Here is a 14,879-nt window from a genome sequence, read left to right on the forward strand (position 1 = left end):
TGTGTATAAGAGACAGGAAGGAAGGAAGGAAGGAAGGAAGGAAGGAAGGAAGGAAGGAAGGAAGGAAGGAAGGAAGGAATTCTCAGAGTCCAGTGCAGGGGTCCAGAACATTGTTGGAACTTAACACATATTTACTAAGTTGAATGACTTTGAAATTCCCTGGATAGGGAACTTGTACATTGCTAAGGGAACTTGATGGAATCTAGGGACAAGACTGTGATGCCTTCTCTCAAGCTTCCTGATTTATTATTGCTCTTTCACTATCCATTCTACTGTTTCCAGCCCAGGAAGGCCTGTGGCAGCCTCTTGAAGTTTTGTGCCTCTCCCGCATCTAGTAGGAGGAAGATAGATGAACACTAAAGACCTGTAATTAGTACGATTTTAGGAACATGACTAGGATCACCACACTGAATTTCTCACGAAGTACAGCACTTTATTTCCCTAAAAATAAAATAACTCAAGAATGGATTGGCATTTTGCAAACATGTACAGAACTCTTCTATTTAGGGAGATTATACAAGTTAGTGATGGGTGAGCTGATCCACAGTACTTCTAGCTCCCCCTCCATCTTTTCCAGCTTAATAAAATAGGAGCTTAATTAGAATGATGGTGGAAATAATGCAATTACTCGGACAAACTCAATGTTAGTTACATATTTCACTAGTGAATCACTAATTTGATAGTTTCACTTGCTATTCTTATGGCACATTATTCCTAGGCAAAAATGTACTTTAACTCCTATCTTGCACACATTTTGGCTGTGTTTGTGGTTTCCTTTAGGTTTTGATTTCTTTAGTAAATCTTTGCTGCATAAAGGCTGTCTCTGCAGAAAGCCAGCCCCAGTCTTTTTTTTTTAACCTTACCTCCTATTTTAGAATCAATTTTGTGAATTGATTCCAAGGCAGAAGAGCAGTAAGGGCAAGGCAATAAACATTAAGTGACTTTCCAAGGATCACACAGCTAGGAAGTATCCAAGGTCTGATTTGAACTCAGAATATCACGATTCTAGGCCTGGCTCTCAATCCAATAAGACATCTAGTTGGTCCCATAAATCTGTCCTCAATCTTGCCTGACCCTATGTATCTAGGCTTTTAAGTTTCTCCTCCTCCTACTCAAATTCTTTTCATTTTCTCCCTTATTTCTTCCCCTCCTATAGCAATAAATAAATAAATAAATAAATAAAAATAAAAATGAACAATTAAGTTCATCATTATTATATTAAGTAATTATTAATTAGTCATTATTAAGAATATTAAGTAGTCAGAAAACTTGGGTTTTATTCTGGGTTCAGCCAATAGCTATGTGACTACACCATTTCACTTCTCTAAGACTCACTCTCCTCCTTTGTAATAAGGAGTTGAAATTTTCCTTACACACACCTCATCAGAGGGTACTCTTTTAATCAACCATCAGCAAAACATGGTCCTCTTCCTGAATTTGAAACACACAAAGAATGAATTTGAAAGTCATAAAGATGGATGAGGACTTCTGGATTCCTTCTGACTATAAGTGTCAAGATTTGGTCAGCAAGATGACTGGATTAGGGTGGACTGGACAACAAGAAAGAAGAGTAGGAGTTAAGATAGATTGATATGGACTTGAGACTTTTTTTTTTCCAGCAAAGGAGAATTTTATAGTTATATGACCCTGGACATCAGTATTTACAATTTAAAGTCTTAGAAGATTGCCTGAGGAAACTAAGGTAACAAAGAACTTGCTCTACTCGATCACTACTACTTGTGGTAATTGAACCCATACCAAAGTTGAACCAGAATCCCATGCTGGTTTTCTATACTGCTTCAGGATAAATGGCAAAAGTAAATGGGAGAGGGGCAGCTGGGTTGTTCAGTGGATTGAGAGTCAGGCTCAGAGGCGGGGGGTACTGGGTTAAAAATCTGGCTTCAGACTCTTCCTAGATATGTGACCCTGGGCAAGTCACTTAACCCCCATTGCCTAGCCCTTACCACTTTTCTGCCTTGGAACCAATACCCAGTATTGATTCTGAGATGGAAGCCAAGGGTTTTTTTTTTTTAAAGTAAACAGGAGAGTGAAGTTCTGCAACTTTTTGGTCAAAGATGGAAGATTAGTTAATCAAGAAAGGAGAGTGGAATACAGTAAGATCAGAAGTCAAAGTTTCAAAGTTCTAAAGGAGGTGGCATGTGGAAGGGATGAGAGAGGGAAAGAATAATGCATTTGTATAATACCTACTATGTGCCAGGCACTGTTCTCAGTGCTTTACTAATATTATTTCATTTGATCCACGTGAAGTAGGTGCTGATATTATTTCCATTTTCTGCTGGAGGAAATAGGCAAGCAGAAGTTAGTTGACTTGCCTAGAATCACACGCTAGCAAATATCTGAGACCAGATTGAAACTCAGATCTTTCCAATTCCAGCACTCTATCAGCTATGCCACCTACCTCTCTCTGTATTTCAGAAGCAGATTTCAAAAAATGCAAGCCAGGCTCAGAAATCATGTGCTTTATCAAGAAAATTTGGTAGAGATCATGTTCCACACAGCATCTCAGCTGCATCATAGAAAAGCATGGCCACATAAACACCAGGATAAGGGTATCACTGCTGCTCCATGGACAGAAGCTAGCTTTACTCTTCCCTGGTTTCCTGGGTCCAGCTCAGAAAGGGCAGGTGACAATGAGCAGTAGCATGGCAGGAGCCAAAAAGTCAATTCTCTCTAGGTGGTTCACGACTATTAATTGCTGCAGAGATGCCAGACTGACCTCACACCATCTGATCTGTTTTAGACAGGCTTTGCTGAATAAGGTTAGGACCTCTGAAAGACTCTAATGCTGGTGCCAAGTCATCTTTGCAGTTTAGCAGCTAAGAAATATATTGATGTTCCTGGCTAGAAGGGTCTCTGTTGCCTGGGAATCCTGGGTATTTTAGTGGTGAATTTGGGCCAACAGCTACCTATTGCCTAACACAACTACCTACCAATTGCCTCCTCCACCCTCCTATCCCTTTCTTGTTGCATATTGAATGATCAATCTTGGATTTTTCTCTATTAATATTCTGCTCCACAAATTCTTCTAGTTTATATGGTCAAGAAGACCACGGTCATTTGCTTTCAAGTAATAAATCAGTCTGACTGCTTGACAATATTCTGTTTTCCATTTCTACCCAGAGAGTGAAAGTATTTGCTTATTGTAGGCTATTTGGTACTATTAATAGCACATTTTTATGGGGTGGGGTGGCATGAGGAAACCCCCTTTATTGGTCATCATCTTTTAGTATCCCCAAACAAGCTGCTTTTCCATCGGCATTACTGATATGGATCCTCTTTTCTCCCAGTAGTGACTTTTTACAAGTCAGCTGTTTCTTGGCAAAGAACTTCCTCCTTAGGCACTGCTTTTGAGGGAGGGTGAAAGGGAGAAGGAAACTGAAATCAATCTTTCAGACTTGCTATAAATCCTTTATTCTTCTGTTCTACTAAGACAGAATTATTAATGAGGTCTTCACCTGTTTTGCTTTGCCCCAATTATTGCTGTCCACGCAGCCTCTTACACTGGGAGTTTGAAATGTTTCTTGAGGCAGGAGGAAAGTGGGAAGAGCTCTTGGCTGGATTCCAGTTGGGATCTGCCACTGACTTAGAGTGTGACTTTGGGCAAGTCCCTTGATCTCTCCAAGGCTCAGTTTTATCAGAAGTAAAATGAAGGAATTGAATGATCTTTAAGATATCTTATAGTCCTATGATTCTGACTCTCCCCTCTGTCTCCTCCCTTCCTATTTCTTAAAAAAAAAAAAAAGAAAACCAACAACCTCTTTGTACTTTAAGGGTTTAGGGGAGCAGGAAAGCAAACAAACAAAAAACCTTGCACACTGTAATTTGCTGAATGTATTTAAAAGGGAGAAGCCATATCTTTCTCATTTGGTCTCTTTATGGGAGGGCAAAGCCTATGATGATAGTCTTCTCAGTTTGGATAAAATGCCCTCCAGATGTTTGACTCAACTGACCAACTGGGTTAATGTAGTTTGTGAAGCTTGTTTATACCTTCTTCAATCTCAACCCTGCAGGATTGTGGAATACATATTCCCCTTCTGACTGTCTCCTCTACCAGATATTAGGAGTGAATTGGTGATGGAGGTGCAGAGGGGGCCGGAATTCCAAGATAAACAGTGTCACTTACTAAAAGTAGAAAAAATAGATACCTGTGAAATTCCCCATCTAGTCCCATGGGTCCAGAAGGCTTTGATGGCTCCTACTGACTCAGGCTAGAACCAAATTGTTTTTCCCTGGTCTTTAGAGAGTGTCTCTGACTAATATTAATTAGTTGTCATTAATTTCCTGGGAGAAAGTGTGTGTGTGTGTATGTGTGTGTGTGTGTAGGCTTTTCTCATGTGATGTGAGTGATTGCTGCTCCTGTCAGGATTTCAATGTGCTGCAAATTCTTGTTCTAAAGCCTGCCTGCCTGCCTCCTCTTTCTGAAAACTTCCTTTTTCAGCTTGTATTTTGCTCAGTGACAATGGCAGAGATGAGGCTCTGGGTCTTTCAAATGGTTAACTGAGGAACAGAGAGACAGAAGACAGGAGGATGAAGAAAATACTGAGGAGAATTCTTATGGAGCAGCATTTCTCAGCTCCCAGCAGGTCTACAATACTGGTTACTGGCTGTGTTTCATTTTCATGTTTAGGGGTAGGGAACATAGGAGACAAAGGGGATTTAATATTTCTTTTTAAACTTTTGTCTATACTTCTTGCTTCAGACACTTACTAGGTAAGTCACTTAAACTTCTTTCTGTCTTAGTTTTCTCATTTATGAAGTGGGGATAACAATAACATGAGGATCAAGTGAGGTAATACATGGAAAGGGCTTTGTAAACCTTGAAGCATTATATAAAGTGCAGATAGGGGACTCAGTGGGTAGAGAACCAGGCCTAAAGATGGTATTTCCTGGGTTCAAATCTGGATTCAGATACTTCCTAGCTGTGTGACCCCAGGCAAATCATTTAACCTCAAATTGTCTTGCCTTTACCACTCTTCTGCCTTGAATTTATTGTGATTAAAAGTCTCTGTAGACTGTATCTTGATTTTATAATTATTATTTATTAAATAATAAAAAGCAAGGAAGAGAGTGAGGAAGAGAGACAGGAGAGAGAGAGAGAGAGAGAGAGAGAGAAAGAAAACATGAAGCATGAAACATGAGAAGGATGAGAATCATGAGAAGTATGAGCCACTTGGCTGGCTACCTCTCCCAATTGCTTGGAATGTTTAGTTCCAAGAAAAGAGCCACAACTTCCTGTCTATTCTATCAATTTATACTCTCTCTGATGTCCCTTTCCAAGTCCTCTCTGTGTGGAACACTCAGCCCTCAATCAAAATAAAAGGGGAGGTCTTCTGGACTCAAAGAACAATCACAGGGAACCATTGTGCACATGTACTCTTCCCCACCTGGGTCTGTCTAGTTAACTGACTTCATTACTTAAGAGAATCCTTATTTACAGATAAAACAAAGGTTTGGTCCCACCCTGCCAGTCCTTAACAAAGACAAAGAAATTGTGGATTTCTCTCAGTCCCACAAGCTTTAAAATCTAAATATTTTGGCACTCAAAAAGGGATACAAATTATCTTGGCATAAGAACCAATACTTACCATTGATCCTAAGGTGAAAGGTGAGAGTTGTTATGATTAAAATTCTCTGGAGACTGTATGTTAATTTATAATTACTTATTAGTAAAATTGGGGATAAGAAAGTCAGTCACATAATCAAAGCTAATACATGTGAGCTGTGTTTGTCTCCATTCACTTGTCAAAAGCAGCCATGCCAAGAAGAGTCTCCAGTCCAAGAGAACCAGCCAAGAGCCAACAAGCCAAAAAGCTCATCTCACTATTTCAGTCCCCTCAATTATAAATCCACTGACATCACTCCTTCTGGGTCTCTTTGGTTGGGCAGACTTGATCCTCAGTCTGGATCAGAGGTCAGTCTTCCAGACACCAGAAGTCACAGGGACAAGAGAAAAGACTCTTCCAGTAAGCCAGGGAGCCAAGAGGCCTCTGGCCTCCGCCCACAATAAGCATGCATGTCCTATCAAAGATGGAGGTGATCCCAACCCAAATGGGTTTTCTAAAGGAAAAAGGGGGACAATTTATATTCATTCACACAATCTCCCCTATGATTCTTTGGGAGACCAACATGTTGGTCTCCCTAATGAATCATCCTATATGTAATATCTATACATTTCAGTATTATCTCAATAGGGTGCATAAAGGTCCAAAAATATACATTTCATGGAGAGTTCTAATTACATTTTGGGTGTTTCTTAACATATTAAAAATATTGATAGGCACATTGATAAGGAGCCATTAGGGGGTATTCTTTCTTGCACAAGGATTTTACAATCAAGACAAAATAATGGTACATGGGAAAAACAAAAGTGGATGGAGGGCCCAACCGTGTACAGGTCAGTTCATTATTTCTACATGCTCACTCAGGATATCATGATGTAGTGTTTGATTTCTGGGGGTATCTTCTATTTCTGTTATCTTTTTAATCCATCTAGAATCATGATGGTCCATACAGCATACAGATCTGCTTTCCTGGCCCAGGTTACTGGTGATATCTTTCCCTAAAATTGCTTTTAAAAGATCTTAGTCTATGGATCTTTAGGATAACTTCATAATCTTCCCCCAGGAGGATGAGCTATTGCCTGGGATCTAATCCTAATGTAACCTGACAGTAACACAAAATAATGTTCTAACATGGTGAATATTTATTTACAACAACAATAAATTTGGTAAAGGAAGTGTGGCTAGGTTACAAAGTTACTGATTTAAAAATGTATTAAATAATATAAAGATCACCCTTCCCAAAAACAAGAGGAGAAAATTATGAATAAATTAAAATCATAACAAGTCTGATACATATTCAAGGTCTAGTGGAGGTAGTTTATATCCTACAAGCATGTAGGTCAGGTGCAACAATATTGTAGTTATCTACCATCTGCTATAACTAAGGAAAGTTGCCATGCCAAAGAAAAAAAAAAAGAGGACAGAAATCTGACAAAAATAGGAATGTGGTCACCTAGTCTGATTTCTATTCCCTCATAGGAATAGCAAGACAAAGTTAGAGCCAAATAGGGATAGTTTCATTTCTGACAGGCTTGTGTCTTATAGGTTACATCAGGGAAGGCCAACCTCAGAACTTTGCTAAATAGCCACTTCTCCTATTCTCCCCTGAGACAGCTCCCCTATTTTGGCACTGACCTTAATCTCCCCAATGTGGGTTGTTGACATGCATGATCATGTGCTTCTCAGTACTTAATAGTGGCTTGTTAGCAGTCCCTTTGTAGTTTTCCTGGAATCAGACTCAAATATCAAGTATAGTCCCAAAAGATTTAATAGCCAATGGCAGGTTTCAGTAGTCTAAGCTTTGGGGTATGAAATGTTTTCAGGGCTTTTAGACACTTTAAACTGATTCTTCCATATCAAATATTAGTTATAATTTCATAAACTGAAGTTTAAAAAAAACTTAAAGGAGAAAGAAAAAGAAATAAAAAGGTTATTTTTCAAACCCCATTTAACAATGCAAAAGTTAAACATATTCATTAAAAAATACAGACTGATTACTTAAAAAGTTAAATTTATTATAGTTCTAACATGGTCATGATTCTTAGAATGCATATAAATAAGTTTTTCTCCTGGTAAAAGTTTAGCATAGACTTTAATACAATATCTAAGGCAAAGTCTAAAAAGGACAAAATTCCTAGGATTAAAAAGGCCTATTTGGCCACAGTTGCCAACAAACCTGGCTCTCTAGTCATGAGAGGTTCTTCTAGGCACCATCAGATGTCACCTGGGTCTCGAAAGCAATTTGTTGAGTGTCATTCAAGATTCCTTAAAGCTCATGGACATTTGTAACAATTTCACCTGATCTATTTATGTAAGAACAACAAGATTGATTAATAAGAGCTCAGGTACCCCAGAAGTGGCCATAAGCATATCAAGCGGTTGTCATTTTTGTATGACTGTCTTTACTGAGAAATCAATCTCCTGAGATTCTGGGAAGATGGCGATTGAGATGGAGCAAAACTTCAGACCTCCATGCCCTTCCATACTGAGACAAAAAACAAAGCTCTTTGAGGGGAAAGAAAACCAAATCTTACAACAGGTCAGAGCTGGGTGATCCTACTGCTGGACATCTCAAGAGGTACACCAAGAAAAAGGCCCAAATTCTTGAACTGTTGGGTTTGAGGTTATGGAAGAAGAGGAATCCTAGTACCCCTCCCCCACGTGCTGTGCTGAGTCTTCAGCGGCTCCTGGAATCTCTGGGCATTCAAACACACTAGTCCAAAGAGTGGACTTTGCTGGCTCTGGGGTCAGGGCATTGAACAGAGACACAGGGAGGTGGTTAGAGGAGAAATGCAGAGAGAGGCAATCTAGACACAGTGAAAACACTTCATCTTCCTCCCTCCCCTACTTCTCTCAAGGTTTTAGCCTCAGGGCACATCAAATTCTACAGATAAACCTCATCCTGGCTTAATACCATCAATAAGATAGAAAAGAAGTCTTCAGAGGGCAGGGAAACTCTACACCCCTGCCCCATAGACTGCAGAGAAAGTAGCTACAAACTTCTGTTGCCAGCTGGGGAAGTTCTTACATCAAAGCTCATTAAAACCATCTACTTAACCTAATCTACCAGCAGAGCAGAGAAGGTACAGGAGGGAAAGAAGTAAAAATATGAGTAAGCAACAGAAAAAGAAAAAAATTACAATTGACAGCTTCTTTTCAGGAAGTGAACAAAGATTAAATGAAATAGAAGATCAAAGAACTCCAAGCAAAACCAAAGAAACTCCATTGAATTGGACATAGGCTTTGGAAGATCTCAAAATTCAATTAACTCAAGAACTTAAAATTCAATTAATTCAAGAACTCAAAAAACAATCGAGAGAGGCTGAAGCCAATTGGAAAAAGGAAATACATGAAATAAAACAAGAAAATAGTGTCTTGAAAGCCATAATTGACCAGCTTGAAAACGAAACAAAGGTGAAAGATGACCTACAAAGAAAATCAGACCAGAAGGAGAAGGATGACCAAAAAGCCAGGGGTGAAATTCAGTCTTTAAAAATTAGAATTCAACAACTAGAAGCAAATGACTTCACAAGGCAGCAAGAATCTATAAAACAAAATCAAAAGAATAAAACAGATCTTGGAGAGACAATTTAAAGAATTATTGGTCCACCAGAACATCATGACAAAAGAAAAAGTCTGGACATCATCCTATAGGAAATTATCCAAGAAAACTGTCCTGACATTCTCAAATAAGAGGGAAAAGTGGAAACTGAAACAATCCACAGATCACCTCCTACTTTTATTCCACAACTGACAACTGCCAGGAATATTATAGCCAAATTCAAAAATTACCACCAAGGGAAAAATATTACAAGCTCCTAAGAAGTTAGGATATTAAATTATACTATAAAGCAGTGGCCATCAAAACAATATGGTACTGGCTAAGAGACAGAAGGGTGGATCAGTGGAATAGACATGGGGTAAGTGACGTCATCAAGACAGTGTATGATAAACCCAAAGAGCCCAACTTTTGGGACAAAAATCCACTATTTGACAAAAACTTCTGGGAAAATTGGAAAACAATATGGGAGAGATTAGGTTTAGATCAACATCTCATACACTATACTAAAATAAATTAAGAATGGGTGAGTGACTTGAATATAAAGAAGGAAATTGTAAGTAAATTAAGTGAACACAGAATAGTATACTTGTCAGATCTCTGAAAAAAGGAAAGATTTTAAAGCCAAGCAAGAGTTAGAAAAAATTACAAAATATAAAATAAATAATTTTGATTACATTAAATTAAAAAGATTTTGTACAAACAAAAACAATGCATCCAAAATCAGAAGGGAAACAACAAACTGGGAAAAAAATCTTTATAACAAAAAACTCTGACAGAGGTATAAATTATTCAAATATACAAGGAGCTAAATCAATTGTATAAAATATCAAGCCATTCCCCAATTGATAAATGGGCAAGGGACATAAATAGTAGGTAACTTTCAGATAAAGAAGTCAAAAGTATCAATAAGCACATGAGAAAGTGTTCTAAATCTCTAATAATTACAGAAATACAAATCAAAACAACTCTGAGGTACCACCTCACACCTAGCAGATTGGCTAAAATGACAGCAGGAGAGAATAATGAATGTTGGAGGGGATGTGGCAAAATTGGGACATTCTTGCATTGCTGGTGGAGTTGTGAACTGATCCAACCATTCTGGATGGCAATTTAGAACTATACCCAAAGGGCACTAAAAGACTGTCTGTCCTTTAATCAAGCCATACCACTGCTGGGTTTGTACCCCAAAGAGATCATAGGGAAAAAGACTTGTATGAAAATATTTATAGCTGTACTCTTTATGGTGGCAAAAAACTGGAAAATGAGGTTATGCCCTTCAATTGGGGAATGGCTGAACAAATTGTGGTATCTGCTGGTGATGCAATACTCAAAGGAATAACAAACTGAAGGAATTCCATGTGAACTAGAATGACCTCTAGGAATTGATACAGAGTGAAAGGAGCAGTACTAGGAGAACATTGTACACAGAGACTGATACACTGTGGTAAAATCAAATGTAATGGACTCCTATACTAGCAGAAGTGCAATAGTCTAGGACAATTCTTAGGGATTTATGAAAAAGAATGCTATCCCCATTCAGAGAAAGAAGTATGGCAGCAGAAACAAAGAAGAAAAACAACTACTTGAACACATGGGTTGATGAGGACATGATTAGGGATGTAGACTTTAAATGACCACCCCAGTGCAATTATCAATAATATGGAAATAGGTCTTAATCGATGACATGTGTAAAAACCAATGTAAATGCACATTGGCTACCGGCAGTGGGGGTGGGTGGGTGGAGGGGAGAGTAAGAACATAAAACATGTTATCATGGAAAAATTTTCTAAAAATAAAAATAAAAACATATATGTATATATATATATATATATATAGTATAACAGACAGATATATATATATATAAGAAATCAATCTCCTCCTAGAGGAAGGAGATAGCCTTAGAAACTCAGAAGATCTTTTGAACAGTATTCTGACCAAATTCTTCAACTTCAGCAGAGGTTCCTAATAGAATCTTTTACTGCCATCATCCCCAAAGTGAGTATAGTAACCCAGAAAATCTGTGTGCTGCAGATAAAGTGGCTACTGAATTAGGTCTAGATCTCTTGCTCTATATATGCCACCAAGTGCCCAGAATCCTACTAGGGGACTTGTTTACCCAGCCAATATAATGATTATACACTGATACTGTGGGGGTAACAGGGCAAAACACAGGTCCCATACCACCCTTGTGGAAAGAAAAAATAAACCCAAGAGTTACAAATATAGAATTGCCCACAGGCACCCAACCTATGGGGAATCTGTCTTTAGTTGAGATGAGGAAATAAAAGTTTAAACAGTATGTATTTATGTGACCTATCTGTTAGACTATCAAATTTTGTAAATAGTACAAATAAATGTTGTGGTAGGAAATGGAATAATGAGCTTGCACTTCACATTGTTACTTATATATCTGCTACTAATGGTCCCTTATTTATTTTAACAATCAGGTCAAATGTGGGTACATGGTCAGTCAATTGTAGTGAGGCTCCCATATATCTGAAATTACCTTAGAAGAACTGTTAAAATCAGCTGAGATTTGAAAATCTATGACTTTCTCAAAGATCCTGGCATCCTCCCATTGCACACATGTGTGTCTAGTCAAAGGATAGGACTAATACTAACCAAAAGGGGTTTTAAAAATGAAAAAATGGCATAATAAATATTAATTTCACACAAAGTTTAAAAATTAAAAAAAAAACAACCTATAATTATCTTTATTATTATTATTATATAAGAAAGAATCCTACCCCTTTCATTAAGGCAGGACTAGCCAGCCCTCCACAAATTTGTGCAATAAGTCAAACTTGCTTTTAACAGTTTTTCAGCCTTATTTATCTCTTACTTTGACAACCTACAAGAGCCTGATACATTTATGTTACCTCCTGGTTCCCTAGATCCTCCCACTATATTTACATTTTTTAACCTTCTTCCTTAAAGAGCCATACCATAGGTCATTCTCCCTCTTCTCCTGTTGTTAAGATAGTGTCTTCATTCAGAACCTAACTAGCTTCATATAGCTAATTGTATAAACCACTTTGCTCAAGTGCTTATGGTTAATGATGGCCCAATGGCCCTAGTAGGTGAGGCTCAGAAATGGCAATTGTGATCTTCCCAGAACCTGACTTGAGCAACTTTACTGCTTTATTCTTCTGTCCCTCAATCAATTCAAGAAGCACAAGCAGGATCTCTTGCTTCTTCTGTTTTTCTAGCAGTCTCTTGAGGTCCTTCTGAATACTCACCAAAGAATAATATATCAATTTAAAAGAAATGGGGGATGACTCTTTGAAGGGAGTAAGACCCTTATCCCCCTTTCTTTCTCTCAAAAAATGAAACTACAGGTAACTTCTGGCACCCCTGAGATTTTTTTCTTGGCCCTCAGATGACTGAAACAAGAAAATGATTCTCTATCCCTTTCCTGGGATTTGCTGCTATCACTGCGATTGATAATCTTCTAGATACCTCCCTTGGCTAATCAGGTTATAGAGATTTCCCACCACCCCCCCCAAGATCTCTGCCATCTTTTCCTGCAAAATGATGGAATTTTAACCCTATCAAAACTCTCCAGTATTCTCTTATAATCTCTCCCTCATCATTCAGGAAAATAGTCACCAAGATTCCACTAATCCTTTGAAGGTTGATGGAAACTGTAATACTACTATCACTGTCTGATCTCCAGGAGGGTGAAGGGGTGGTCTTGCTGTTTCATTGTCCTTAACCTGATATTTTCTTCCTGGCACACAATCCACAGCTATCCCACTTTTATCCTTCTGTGCTTCTCTTCATGTTTTTATGATTGATGTTTTTTAGAGAATAAAATGTAACTTGTTTTTTAAAATGTTCAAATGTAATATATTTATATTCTAATAATTGTCTTCAATACTTTAGCCCCAAAGAATGTGGTCATGGTATAGCAAAAAATATTTTGGATTTGAAGTCAGAAGACTGCTTTAAAACCTGGCTCAAACACTAGTTATTTGAGCAAGTAACAAATTTTCTTGGCCTCAGTGTCCTCATAAGCAAAATAAGGATGTTGGATTAAAGGGTCTTTTGGGTTGCTTTTAGCTAAATCTTTGATCTTATAAGTAATGAGGGACTTCATAAACCAAGACAAGACCAATGAGGAAGAGAATGGAGGGAGTGTGAAGAGAGTGAATCTAAATGTCCAAAGTCACTCCACATGGACAGAAGACATCTATTTTGCCTATGTGCAAAGGCATTCCTGAAGAATAAGGTCAGGAGAAAGGTTCTTGGAATCAGGAAAGACCTAAGTCTTACCTTCTCCAACAGTTCAGAATCATGAAGTCTGGTGGTATTCATCCATGGGATAATGTCATGCAAACAAGGACATTAACAATCCTGCTCTGCACAAATGGAAGATAGAGATAGAGATAGACTGGGACAGAGACATAGGGACAGAGGACTACCTGGACTTTGCTATCAGGACTGTCACTTCCAGAGTGGATACATCCTTCTTTCCTCTAAAATGCTTCCTCCTCAATAATATATACTATCAATCAATCACCCATCAGCAAGTATTCCTTAAATAGACATTTTGTGCTAGGCAACACGCTAAAGATTGGAGTCACAAAGACAAAAGTTAGAAAGCCCCTGCACTCAGGAAGCTTATATTCCAAAAGGGAGACAACGAGAAAATAATTACAAGTGTGATAGTTTTGAGATGGATCAGGAAAGGCTTCTTTTAATTGGTGATATGTCAAATGAATCTTGATAGAAACCTGAGATTTTGAGGTGAGGAGGGATTTCCTTCCAGGTATAGAGGATAGGCAGTTCAAAAGCAGAGATCTGGGATATCGAGCATCATTCATACAGTACATCATTTTCAGGTTGTATTGAAGAGTGTGTAGGAGCACTAACTTTATTTTTACTCCTTAATCATTAGTTATACTCCTAGGTTTCGGATGCTGTGTGATTTTGTAAGGCTCAAAGCCTCAAAAGCAACTTTCAAAGTAAAGGAAATTATGAGATCATGGGCTGTAGAGCTAAATGTATTCATAGAGTTCATCTAGTCCAATTCCTTCATTTTCCATTTGAGAAAAATGGAACTTGGGGAGACGAAGTGACCTCCTCCAAGTTACACAGGTAGTAAATAGAAGATGTGGGACTGAACCTAGTTCTTCTGACTTCTGACTGTCTTTCCTCCACATTATGTTACCTCTTACTCCCCTGGGGCAGACTAACTTCCTGCCTGTTAATTTAGGATTTAATGTTCTTGGGATAAATCATCCCATGATGATAATGTTTAAAGAATGTCTAATACATTCTTGGGCAGCTAGGTGGTGCAGTGAAGAGAATGCTTGGTCTGGAGTCTGGAAGACTCATCTTTGTGAGTTCAAATCAAGAATCAGACACTTATTCGTGGTGTGATCCTGGGCAAATCAGTGAACAGTGTTTACCTCAAATTCATCTTCTATAAAATGATCAGGAGAAGGGAATGAAAAAAACACTCCAGTATCTTTGCCAAGAAAACCCCCAAATAGGTCATGAAGAATCAGACACAATTGAAAAATGACTGAAAAATATATTTTTAACCCTGTGCTAAAGTTCTATGTATAATTCATAGAAGTAGTATCTTCCTAGAACTTAAATACTGATTGTGGAGATAATATATGCATAGGAAAAAATAAATAAGAGTTTAAGGCAGTTTATGTTAATTGACAATTAGTGATGTAGATAAGAAGGAGTATAAGAGTTCAGAAGCAGGGAAATTCAGGTCA

This window comes from Gracilinanus agilis, chromosome 1 (genome assembly GCF_016433145.1).
Source record: "Gracilinanus agilis isolate LMUSP501 chromosome 1, AgileGrace, whole genome shotgun sequence".
Classification (NCBI taxonomy): domain Eukaryota; kingdom Metazoa; phylum Chordata; class Mammalia; order Didelphimorphia; family Didelphidae; genus Gracilinanus; species Gracilinanus agilis.